The sequence below is a fragment of the Macrotis lagotis genome, chromosome X (assembly GCF_037893015.1).
Source record: "Macrotis lagotis isolate mMagLag1 chromosome X, bilby.v1.9.chrom.fasta, whole genome shotgun sequence".
In the NCBI taxonomy this organism is placed as follows: domain Eukaryota; kingdom Metazoa; phylum Chordata; class Mammalia; order Peramelemorphia; family Peramelidae; genus Macrotis; species Macrotis lagotis.
Genome location: NC_133666.1, coordinates 56,989,595 through 57,003,065, shown reverse-complemented (window position 1 = coordinate 57,003,065; position 13,471 = coordinate 56,989,595). Strand labels below are relative to the sequence as shown.

At 39.1% G+C, this 13,471-nt stretch overlaps 1 long non-coding RNA gene across 2 annotated transcripts in view; it reads right to left on the bottom strand.

The window, feature by feature from the left end:
• LOC141498559 (uncharacterized) overlaps positions 1-4,035 on the bottom strand; it is a 30,995-nt gene extending 26,960 nt beyond the window's left edge. Inside the window, exon 1 of one of the 2 annotated variants that reach the window (XR_012471686.1) lies at positions 3,897-4,035. This is a non-coding gene — a long non-coding RNA (uncharacterized LOC141498559). The remainder of the gene's footprint in view (positions 1-3,896) is intronic. The other variant, XR_012471685.1, reaches the window with a different exon arrangement.
• Positions 4,036-13,471: the final 9,436 nt, after the last annotated feature.

The window sequence follows — 13,471 nt, the reverse complement described above, 5'->3', positions numbered from 1 at the left end:
AAATTTTTATCTCCTTTCCCTATTTTTGTATCCCCAGAACCTAGCAGAGAAGCTTTCACAAAGTAGGTTGTATAAAAATGTTTAAATTACTTCTCCTTCCTCTATTTTTATATCCTCAGAACTTGGAACAGGAGGTTTTCATAGAGTAGTACTATGCTTACCTCCTTCTCCTATTTTTATATTCTCAGAGCTTGGCACAGGGCCTTTCAGAGTAGGTTCTATAAAAATGATTAAAAGGTTTATTTCATTCTCATCCTCAGAGGCACAGGGCCTTTCGTAAAGTAGGCTCTGTAAAAGTGGTTAAAATGTTTGTCTCCTTCCCCTATTTTGGTATCCTCAGAGCTTGGCACAGGGTTTGTCACATAGTAGGTAGGCTGGCTCTATAAATACTTTTAAAATGTTTATCTTGTACCCCTATTTTCGTAAGTGCAGAGCTTGGCACAGGGCCTTTCACGTAGTAGGCTCTATAAAAATGATTAAAAGGGTTATTTCCTTGCTTTATTTTTGTATCTTTGGAGCTTGGCACAAGGCTTTTGAAATAGGAGGCTCTATGGAAATGCTTAGAATGTTTATCCTTCCCCATTTTTATTTCCTCAGAGCTTGGCACAGGGCCCTTCACATAGTAGGCTCTATAAAAATGATTAAAAGGTTTATTTCCTGCCTTTATTTGTTGTGTCTTCAGAGCTTGGCATAAGGCCTTTCACATAGTAGGCTCTATGGACATGTTTATCTCTTTCCCCTATTTTTATGGCCTCAGAGCATGGCACAGGGTCATTTACATAGCAGGCTCTATGGAAATGTTTATCACTTTCCCTTATTATTATATCCTCAGAGCTTGGCACAAGGCCTTTCCATAGTAGGCTCTATGGACATGTTTATCTCCTTCCCCTATTTTTAGGTCCTCAGAGACTAGCACAGGGCAATTCACATAGTACGCTCTATGAACATGCTTATTTCCTTCCCCTAATTTTATGTCCTCAGAGCTTGGCACAGGGCCATTCACATAGTAGGCTCTATGGACATGTTTATCTCCCATTTTCATATACTCAGAGATTTACACAGAGCCTTTCACACAGTAGACTAGGGACATGGTTATTTCCTTCCCCTATTTGTATATTCTTATAGCTTGGCACAGTGCCTTTAACATAGTAGGCTCTATGGAAATGCTTAAAATGTTTATCCTTTGCCTATTTTTATTTTCTGAGAGCTTGGCACAGGGCCCTTCACATAGTAGGCTCTACGGATGTTTATCTTTTTCCCCTATTTTTATGTCCTCAGAGCTTGGCACAGGGCCTTTCACATAGTAGGCTCTGTGGACATGTATATCTCCTTCCCCTATTTTTATATCCTCAGAGCCTGGCACAGGGCCTTTCACATCGTAGGCTCTATGGAAATGTTTATCTCTTTCCCCTATTTTTATATCCTCAGAGGTTGGCACAAGGCATTTCACATAGTAGGCTCTATAGATATGTTTATCTATTTCCCTTATTTTTATGTCCTCAGAGCTTGGCACAGGGTAATTTACATAGTAGGCTCTATGGACATGTTTATCTCTTTTTCCTGTTTTTATATCCTCAGAGCCTGGCAGAGGGCCTTTTACATAGTAGGCTCTATGGAACTGTTTATTTCCTTCCCCTATTTTTATGTCCTCAGAGCTTGGCACAGGGCCTTTCACATAGTAGGCTCTGTGGACATGTTTATCTCCTTACCCTGTTTTTATATTTTCAGAGCCTGGCACAGGGCCTTTCACATAGTAGGCTCTATGGAAATGTTTATCTCCTTCCCCTATTTTTATATCCTCAGAGCCTGGCACGGGGCCTTTCACATAGTAGGCTGTATGGAAATGTTTATCTCCTTCCCTTGTTTTTATATTTTCAGAGCCTGGCACAGGGCCTTTCACATAGTAGGCTCTGTGGACATGTTTATCTCCTTCCCCTGTTTTTATATTTTCAGAGCCTGGCACAGGGCCTTTCACATAGTAGGCTCTGTGGACATGTTTATCTCCTTCCCCTGTTTTTATATTTTCAGAGCCTGGCACAGGGCCTTTCACATAGTAGGCTCTGTGGACATGTTTATCTCCTTCCCCTGTTTTTATATTTTCAGAGCCTGGCACAGGGCCTTTCACATAGTAGGCTCTGTGGACATGTTTATCTCCTTCCCCTGTTTTTATATTTTCAGAGCCTGGCACAGGGCCTTTCACATAGTAGGCTCTGTGGACATGTTTATCTCCTTCTCCTATTTTTATATCCTCAGAGCCTGGCACAGGGCCTTTCACATAGTGGCCTGTATGGAAATGTTTATCTCTTTCCCTTCTTTTTATATCCTTTGAGCTTGGCACAGGGTCTTTCACATAGTAGGATGTTTGGACTTGTTTATGTCCTTCCTGTAGTTTTGTCTTCTCAGAGCTTGGCACAGGACTTTTCACATAGTAGGCTCTATGGAAGTGTTTCTTTACTTTATTTTTATATGCTCAGCATTTGGCACAAGGCCTTGTATGTAGTAGTGTTCCTGTAAAAAAAGTGCTTAAAATGTTTTTTGCTTTTTAAGTTTTTTATATCCCCCTCAGTTTGGCTTAGGGCCTTTCACATAGTAGGCTCCATCAAAATACTTACCAACTTACCTTATTTTTGGTCCCCAGATCTTGGCACAGTGCCAGCCTTGTAGTTGGCTCCCTAGAAATGCTCATTTTTTTTTTTTACCCAATAGCTTGGCATAATGCCTTTTTGGATAGTAGGCTCTGTGGCTATGCTTCTTCTTTTCCCTTTGCTTTGTATCGTCGGGGTTGACCTGTTGGGCTGGCATGCCCCATTGGCTGGTATCCTAGGAAAAGGCTTCTGTCCTTCCTTTACTCTGTTTGCCCCTCTCCTAGCTCCTTCCACAGGTGTGGCTCCTCTTTTCCGCCATGTCTTTCATGTAGTAGCTGTCTACACTGCTTCTGCGCTCCCCTTCTTTTGTCACTGTAGGGCTGGGCCCTGCGGCTGCCATGGCTAAGGGGCTGGCATCCTAGAGAAAGGCTTGTGTCTGCCTGCCCCTCCCCCAGCTGCCTCCACAGGTGTGGCCGCTCTCGGCAGCCATGGTTTTCACACAGTAGGCTCTCTGCACTGCTTCTGCCCTGCCCTTCTTTTGTCACGTACCCCCCCTCCCCAGGGCTGGGTGACTCTGAGGGCTGGTACCCAAGAGAAAGGCTTGCTGTATCAGTCCGAGCTGTGCCCCGCCCCCTGCCGCCACAGGTGGGGCCCAGCTCCCCCTCTGGTGCCCCCCAGTCTTCTTTCACACAAAAGGCTCTCGAAGCTACTTCTACCCTGCCATCCTTCTGCCACCCTGCGAGCTTGGCCCAGTGGCTGGCACCCCCACGCTGCCCCCCCAGTTGGCACCGTACAAAAAGGCGTTCCTCCATCCCCTTGCCTGCCCCCCTGGGGCCTCCACAGGTGTGGTTGGTTCATCTCCTCCCCTCGGGGTGCTCTGCCCCCTGCATCCGGGTCTTCTCTGGCCCCCCGGGCCCGGGCGGGCCTCAGACAATGGTGGCCGCCCCCCTTCCCCGCAGCCACTGCCTGATTCTCCCAGTTCTCGGGGGCTTTTGGGTGGGTTCCTCGGGTGGGGAGGCTTTTCTTTGTAAAGAGAGCCTTCCCCGTGTATGCCCAGCCCGCCAGGCCGCCTCTGGGGGGCGGGGGGCTCTGCATCTGCTCATCCCGTCCCCCCGGGGTTCCCATTGTGCCCTCGGGCCGCCACCAGCCGGGGTGGCACGGGGGGGGGGGCTGCCCCAGCGGCCAGAGGCACAAAGCTGCAGAGGCAGAGGGGGCGCGGGGCGGGGCCGCCCCCCACCCGCTCCGGCCCGGGCACCCCTGCCCCCCACCGCCCGGCATCCCTCCAGGGGCTGAGCATCTGCAGGTTCTTACAAGGCGGCCGGCCCGCATCCGCCTCCGCTGCCTCAGCCTCCGGTCCCCGCCACGCCCGGCCGCTCTCCTTCCTCCTCCTTGGCTTCTGCCGAGGCACCCCGAAAGTGCTGCCGCAGCCCCCCGCAACCGTGCAAAGACAATCTCCGCCCCCAGCTCCGAGACTGAGCTGCCAGCCAGCCCCCGCCCCCTGTGCAAGGCTGATCTCGCGGTACTTTCCGCCAATCTCAGCATCCCTTATTTGTGGGCAGTGGCGTGATGGGGGGGGGGCGGAGAGGAGGGGGATGCGTTCCCTCCCGGGGACTCTTGCTGCAAGGGAGGGGGGAACGGCGAGGGGGGCAGAAAACCCAGGGCACCTGCTCCCCGGCGTCTCCCTTCCTCTGTTTCCCCGCCTGCCCACCTGCGATCGGCCAATCCCAGCGCCTAGAAGGGCCGCTCGAAGAAGGCACCTCACAAAGGGCCGAAGAGGGAGGGAGGGGGAAGCCGAACGGCAGCTGCTGTAGTCCAGGGTCTGGGCTGCTCAGGGCCGAAGTCTAGCACACATCATCTCTTAGAGCCGCGCACACGGAGGCTCAGGAGTGAGCAAAGAAGGCATTCTCCCAGGCTCTGGGAGGCACATCCACCTAGCAGCCTGCCCACCTCCAGTGCGGGGAAGGAGAAAGCAAGCCAGGCCGACCGCAAACAGCAGGGAACACGCAGCCACCATGGGCAAAGAAAATTCCGGCCAAAACATCACCCCCGAAATGCTCTCGCCAAATCACTCCTTGGAATCGAAGGAGGCTTCCCCCACCCTTATATAAACTAGGAACCATCAACACGGGGAAAACGAGGAATCTAAGAATCACAGAAAAAAATCAAAAACACCACATTATAAGACATCAAAAACCACTTTGGGCAAAGTGGAGCATGCATCAATGCCCCCCCCAAACGAGCCCCAAACCTCCACAAACCCTACACATAAAGGGATCTTCCCTTAAGAGAATATAAAATAGCAATCAAAAATCAAAAGCTAGCCAAAAACGAAATGACGCACTAGAATCTTTTCTAGTAAATCACAGGAATGAAAGAAAGCTGCCCTCTAGCCTTCCTATTACTTCATAAATCAAACAATAAAATTCAGAAAATATATAGGAAAAATCATTAAAACCAAAAACACAAGAGGAGACCAAATAATGTCTATGTCCTAATGAAAACCTGTTTTATTCTTAAACATCTCCAGGGAATCAAAAAAATTGAGATAATAAAAAGCTTCAAAAACAACACAGAACACAATGAAAACAAAAACCAAACAGCATTTCTATATGGTAATAACAAATTCTGAAAGCAGTAATTAAAAGCCAAGTCCCAACCAAAATAACAAGATACATAAAATCTCTGGATTCTTTGCTGATCTACCATAGCATAACAATCCTTTATTTGTACAACTATGTCCTCATACATACATGTACATTTAAAATAAACTGCATAAAGAATTGAATATAATCCTTAATTTAAAAAAACTGAATTGCTAAAGAAACAGTGCTGACAGCTGGGGATACAATATAATAAAAATGCCAATACAATCAAATTTAATTTATATATTTCATGTTATACATACCAAAAGGATACTTGATAGACTTAAAACCCAAACAATAACACAAAACAAAAATTCTCAAATATTATCTGGTCCTTAACACCCAAAAGGCAACAAAAATGTGCATCCCCTTTGATCAAGCAATACCACTACCACCTCTATACCCTAAAGAGAATAGGCAAAAGGGTAAAAACATCACTTCTACAAAAACATTCATAGCACCCTGTTTGTGGTGACAAAGAATTACAAATCAAGCAGATTTTCTTCAATTTCAGAATGGCTTAGCACACAGTGGTGTATGTATATCATGGAACACAATTGTAATATTACAAACCAAGAAGGATGGGAATTCAGGGAAGCCTGGAGAAATTTGCATAGACTGATGCTCAGTGAGATGAGCAGAACCAGAAAAACACTGTACACCCTAACAACAACATGGGGGTGATGATCAACCTTGATGGACTCACTCATTCCATCAGTGCAACAGTCAGGGACAATTTGGGGCTGTCTGCAATGGAGTATACCATCTGTATCCAGACAAATAACTATAGACTATGAACATTTAATCTGGAAAAAAAACTAATAGCTAATATTGTGTGATCTTGCTATCTCTTATACTTTATGTTTATTTCTTAAGGTTATTATTCCTTAATGATATAATTTCTCTCATTATACCAATTTGAATCATTGTATACCATGGAAACAATGCAAACACTGGCAAATTGCCTTCTGTTGGGGGTGGAGAAAGGAAAATAACATGAGGGAAAAGTGTAAAACAAAATAAATAAAATCTTTAAATTCAAAAAATATTATCTGGTCTTGGGTAAAAGAAATGTAGGAACACAAAAAAGAATCAAAAATTAGAGATTTCAATAACCCAGTGTTCAATAAACCAAAAAATATAACCAATCTAACAGGGAACACCCTATTAGATTAGAAGTGTTGAAGAAACTAGATAGGATTCTGGCAGAAATTATACCACATTGCACAATACATTTCAAAATAGACATATAGTCATAGCATATAAAAAGTCATTCCATAAAAAAGTTAGAAGAAAAATAGACCATATACCTTTCACAACTATGGATAAGTAATTAATTCTTAATAAAACAAGGGATAAAGAAGATAATAAGGGATAAAATGTAACACTTTGATCATATTAAATTGAAAGGCTTGGCAGAAACAAATTCAATTCAACTACGATAAGGAGGAAAACAGTCAACTAGAAAAAATATCTTTATTGTCAGAGCTTTCTGATTACATCTTGACATCCAAAATACATCGAAATATACAAGACTTAAAAAGCCTTGGTCAAGAGATCTGAAGAGCTCTCAAAATTCCAAATTATTAACAATTAAATAAAAGATCAATTCAAATACTCTTGTTTGTGGTTCAGTTGCTTTTAGTCACATCCAACTCTCTGTTACCCCATTTGAGATTTTCTTGGCAAAGATACTAGAGTGATTGAAGAAACTGAGGCAAAGAGAGTTAAGTGACTTGTCCACGTTCACAAAGTTGACAAATGCCTGAAGCTTCATTTGAACTCCCAAAGAGGAGTTTTATCTACTTGCCCAATTGGAAAAATGACAGAAATACAAATCACAAGGCTGAGATTTCACTTCACAAGCAGTAAATTCTTAGATAGCAAAATATGAAAATAGTTAATGTTGTAGCCACATGAAGATGCTACTGATGAAGCTATGAATTCTTTCAACTATTCTGGAAAGCAATGTAGAATTTGCAAGTATAGGGACAAAGATATCCATAGCCTTTGACCTGGCAGAGATCCTTTTGATAGGTATGTACAGAGAATGTCAATAACAAAGACTACAGGCTCTATATACAAGAAAATAGTGATAGCAGGGGAACCAGAAACAAAACCTATTAATTTAGGAATTGTTAAACAAGTTATGATCCATAAATGTAAAGGAAGATTGATATATGGTAAGAAGTGATGAACAGGATGAATTCTGAGAATCATACAATGACCTCTGTCAATTGATACAATGTAAAATAAATAGCACTGAAAAACCAATTTACACAAATACCTATGCCATGTAAATGGACAGAAACAACAAACAACTGATTGTGGACTGCATAATTTTGACCTCTAAAAAGAGATATAAGAAAGCACGGAACACCTTGTGCTTCTTTGCCTAAGTAGGAAACTGTGGTTACAAAACACAGTGTTTGACATCCCACTTTTTCAACATGTAGATTAACTTGGGGGAACTTATTTCCTTCCTTGCTATAAGGGAAATTTTCCTTCCTTGCTATAAGGGAAATTTCAATCAATTTATTTACATATTTTCAAATTGCAGCCTCTTCTAAGAGGAGGTTGGAGTTAGGCAATAAGAAATGTAGGTAAATATAAAAACAAAAAAAAGTATCAAAACATTTTAAAAATAAATGTTTAATGATTACCTTCCTATAATGGATTGTAACAGGTAACACATTTCTATAGTGTTTTCAGATTTACAAAATGTTCTACATACAGTATGATCCCCACGACATTCCTGTGAGGGAGATGCTATTATTATTGCCTTATTACAGATAAGAAAACTGAGGAAGGCAGAGAGGTCAAGCAACTAGCCCAGAGCTACAAAGTCAAGAAATATTTGAGACCATATTTTAACCCAATCCAGGGTTCCATCCATTATTCAAAGTTACTTTCCTGATATATAGATATATATAGATATCTAGGTATAACCCGTGGCCCTAAATTCCTGAACTCTAATTTTTAAAACTCCAAGTTCAGGCGTTAAAATGGCAATAAAGGAACAATTAAATGGCACAGTGAATAAAGCACCAGCCTTGCAGTCAGGAGGAGCCAAGTTCCAATCCCACCTCAGACACTTGACACTTTCTAGCTGAGTGACCCTGATTTGCTTTACCAAAATAATAATAATAAAATACTAAAATAGTAATGATAATAATAATAAATTAAAATAGCACTTTAAAAAATCACATCCCCATCCAGAGTTTATTCTTAGAATATAATAAAACTCATGTCTAAGTCTCCCTCAGACATAGGGAAAAAGGTCCCATAAATCCCATAGAAGACCTAAAGAACAGAGTGGATAGAGCATAGAGCACCGGCCCTGGAGTCAGGAAGACTGGAGTTCAAATCTGACTTCAGACACTTAATAATTACCTAGCTGTGTGGCCTTGGGCAAGTGACTTAACCTCATTGCCTTTCAAAGCAAACCAAAAAAAAGAACTAAAGGAAATAATACAAATATCAAGCACATATGACCTTTATTTTAGTCCTCAAAAATTGTTTTGAACAAAAGGGCAGACGATTCATATAAGACTGCAACAAAATATAGAAACCATATAAAAGAGTTACAATAGTCTACAATCATACAAAACAATATCCCTTCTCTTCCTCCAGACTCAGTGCCATGATGAGAATGGAGTTTCTCTCAGAGGGAAGATATATATGCATTTATAAAATAGATGTGTGTGTTTGTATATGTGTGAATGTTTATATACAATACATATACATATGTATAATATATATTAGCCCATACATTTAATATGTATACTTGTATACTCCTAAATTAGTGATACCAGAACACTGAAATTTCTTATTTATTTCTTTTTTATTATTTGTAATAATTCTTTTTTATTTTAAAATCAAATACGAAATAAGAGAAAAACATGCTATGTGCACAGCAGACTATAAGAGAAGATTAAAAATATGAAACAAATTTCCACACAATTTCTACAAAATGGACTCAAAATTGTCCATCTTTCCTTCCCTATAGGTTGTCTTTTATTTTCTGCTGTGCAGTTAGAACACTTGTAAAAAACAAACACACACACACATCTGCTGGTACATTGCTGGGGAAGAATGTCTATTAGGATATGTATTTTTTTATGTGTGCATATATTTAAATGTCTATATGTATGTATGTATTTACACTGAGTTAGGACAAATTGAGTTTGATCTATAAGCCATATTTGATCTATAATTTATATACCCTTAAATAATAAGTTTAATTTGGAATTAAGCCTAATACTGATCAGTCTTTGCTATGGCTCAAATCGTGTCCTCATTCTTGCTTATTTTGTTATGATTAACTAAAGTCAAGCATCTTGTGCACTAAAAAAAAGATATGACAACAAAATCTTTCCCAGAACTAAATAATAAGTGGACAGTTAAGCAAGAATGAGAATCACTGAGGCATTTCTCAGAATTATGTTTGAACCTCAGTTTTAAAAATACTTAGAACATAATTCTTCAATTTCAGGTTAAGTCAGTCTTGGGGAAAAAGTATTTTAATCTTCTACAATTTAATAATTATGAGATTAGCCTAAATAAAAAGATTATTCAAATTGCAAATATTTCCTTTAGAAAAATATTTATGCTAAAATTAAAAAAACTCTTACCAGAAAAAAAAAAAATCTTGTCCTCAGATAGGAGTCCATTTTCTTCCTCATACCATATCCTACACTTTTATGTGAAGCAAGGAGTGTTACTAAATTTGGGATAAATTAAAAATCATTCTTTCTTAATAACTATCTATGGAGGCATCAAGGTTTATAGGAGAAAGCACTGGACTTTGTTGTCTACGAAACCCAAGTTCCAATTCTACCTCTGACAGTGATGGTAGATAACATGCTAAGTCACTTAAATTCTTGATGCTGTGGGCTATTCCCTTCCTAGGATTTATTTGCCAGGTCATAGATTGTGATCTCTCTGGACAGCAGCAATTCCTTATAATGACAATACACATCTATTGTGTAGCCTCATAATGATTACATCAAAATGGGGGTAAATACATAAGGAAAAATGAAGCTTCAGATAAACTGATCTGGACTTGACTTTTTAGAAATATACTTTCTGAGGATCAAGATGCTGTTTCTTAAAACGCTAAAAGAAAACCACTAAAAAAACACAGAAAGGAGGACATATCTTAAGCAGATAAGTAAAGTCTAGTTCTTTGATTTCTTGTGTTCCATGAAGTATATACTGAGTTGGCAGTCATTAGAATAAATTTTATTTTAAATATGTCAACAGTTATAAAAAAATTGTCAAACTTGTGAAGATAAAATATGGAAAGAGTCAATTTTGGAAGGATTGTGGGAAAGACACATCACCGTCCCTTGCTGGTAGAATTTTAAATTAGTACAACATTCTGTAAAGCAGGTTGTAATTAAGCACAGAAAGTGATTAAAATGTTCACACTCTATGACCCAGAGATTCTATTAAGCACATATGCTCTAGGAGATTACTTGTAATAAGAAAATCTCCATAATGCCAAAATATTTATAGCAATGCTTTTTGTAGTCACAAAGAACAAGAACCAAAGTAGATGCCCATTGATTGAGCAGTGTCAGAACAAACCATGGTTTTTTGAATGTGATGGAGTTTTACTATGTTGTAAGAAAACAGAGAAGCATAAAAAGACCTACATGGACTGATACACAGTGAAATAAGCAGAACCAGGAAAACGATGCACACAGTGACTAAAACAATGTAAATTGAAAGAACAAGCAAAAATAAACAAAAAATGAATGCCGCAGAATTATAAAGAAGAAGCACAATTGTAACGAGAAAGGAATTTCAGAAATGAGATATTCTCAGATGTGAAATATTGCATATATTTTCAGGGTTTTTTATATTTTGATTGTTTTGCAGGTTTTTTCCTCTTCTTTTTCTTTTTTTTTCTTTTAGAAAACATTCTTTGTTATAGGATATGGACAGGGATGCTGAGAAAAACTTAAAAGATGTAAAAGCAAAAGTTCAATAATTTTTTTTAAAAAGGGAGTCAGAATCATATATGAAAGGCCAAGATTTATGATAGCTGTAGTGTGAAGAATGTAGACTCCAAGATGGAAAAGAATTTAGAAATTAGATCATTTTTAGTCCCAGTAATTCATTTACAAAATTCCATTAAATAATGATATGAAGCGAAAGATAAAAATGAAGATTGGCATTTTTTTTAAAGATCTCCTGTTCAGAGTTCAAACAAAGGAACATCTACTATTGGTTGGAAGCTTCTCCAGATATCCCAATTAGCAGACAATACTGCACTTACAGTATCATTCTCTAGGATAGTTTATGGAATCCTGATGTCTACATTAATGCATAAAATGATAATTTAATTTATCCATACTCAAAACCAAGGTGGACAGAAATAGAGATATTGCCCAGACAATGGCATGCTATTCAATGGGTAGACAATTAAGTTAGCACAATAGAAATTCTAACCTGGACAAAAGGATAATGATCACATGATGGAATATTGACTGGATTGCAAGTGGAAAATGAATTCAATTATCCAAAATTGCTCACTTTCACAAGTCTTTTTATTTTTAACCATCATTGATCTCCTGAAGATGCTATGTTGCCACTTATCATTGAATATCAAGATCTCAAAGAATTAAAATTACAAGTAATTCAAAGATCCAATAAATGCCACATTGTAGGGGTATAAATAAACTGCAGCATGTTAATAATGATGAGTGGAGTAAAAAGCTTTAAAGGAACTGGCATTATTAAGTGTAAGAAGTCCTGGAATTGGAGCTCAACTGTGAAACTTACTACTTCTGTGAATTCTTTGGCCCATCAGTTTATGACCTGCAAAGTGAGAGGATTAGACTTGTTGACTTCTAACATACATACCTAGAAAAGAAATTAGACCAGTCCTATAGGAAGAAAGGGTTATAACAGATGAAAAGCCAGAGAGGGGGATATTTTAATATGGAATAATTTCTGACATAAAATCATAAATAAGTAATATATTTAATACATTAAAATAATCAGAAGAGCCCCAGGGGATCAAGTGGATCATTTGTGGAGGACTTAGGGAAAGACAAGGTCAAGAAGCGCTGAGATTCAGGGAAGCCTGGAGGGATTTGCATAAACCAATGCTGAGTGAGATTAGCAGAACCAGAAAAACACTGTACACCCTAACAGCAACATGGGGGCGATGATTTACCTTGATGGACTCACACACTCCATCAGTGCAACAATCGGACAGTTTTAGGGGATCTGTGATGGAGAATACCATCTGTCACTGACACAGAAAATTTCTTACTCTTTGATTTGTTGTTTTCATCCTAATGATTCTAAATCTTAAATTGGTCAAATAAATGAGGCTTGTGGGTGTCTTTTTAAGAATCATATCATAAAGCGTTTAAGAAATTCCCTGCTTCCTTTATGTCACATCACTCCTGTCTATCTCCCCCAATCAAATTCTGTTAACATATACAGTATGTGAAATAACAAGCCACAAATCAACAACCTGAAACTCCTCAAATTTAGTGAGGTTTTATTTGACTGTTTCAAAGAAAAGGAAACATTTTCAAATAATCTCCAAATCTATAACAAAATATCTACACTGGGGGAAAATAAGTTGCCTTATAATGTTCTTTGGAACGAGAAGAAAATAAAATTATCATGGAAAAAAAATGTATTCAATGTAGCAGAATGAGAGGCTGTATACAGACTCAGTGGACTAACAGTCACCATAAATAAGCCTGAAATTGAAATATTTTGTATTTCTCTTCCTCCTCCATTCCATATAATTTGCAAATATTTACCTTACCCTATTGCTTAGAAAAAATATCACTCAGCTTGCACAAATGTTGAGTTCCATATAGATTTGACTTGATAGTGTCACCAGATGGCCTGAAATTGGTAAAGAATTTCGGGATAAACTTGGAAGAAACCTTCAATTCCAGGATAACTGTTTGGAAATATGGAATAACTGAATTTTGAATGAATCTTGATGGTATATACATACATATATATACGTATATGTATATAAATCTGTCATCAAATGAATCTGGTCATAGTCAACATGCGTCATAGACTTTTCCAAGCATTTGAGGCAATGCTATTATTAAGGCTTCTTGGACAGAAAGAAGTTGAAAAATTGTGCTAGATTCCAGGAGAAAATTCCACATTATCTCCTGCCAAATCTTACTTTAAACCTGGACAACCAACTTAGGAGTAAGGGATAACAAGTTACCCACACCCCCCATACCCTTC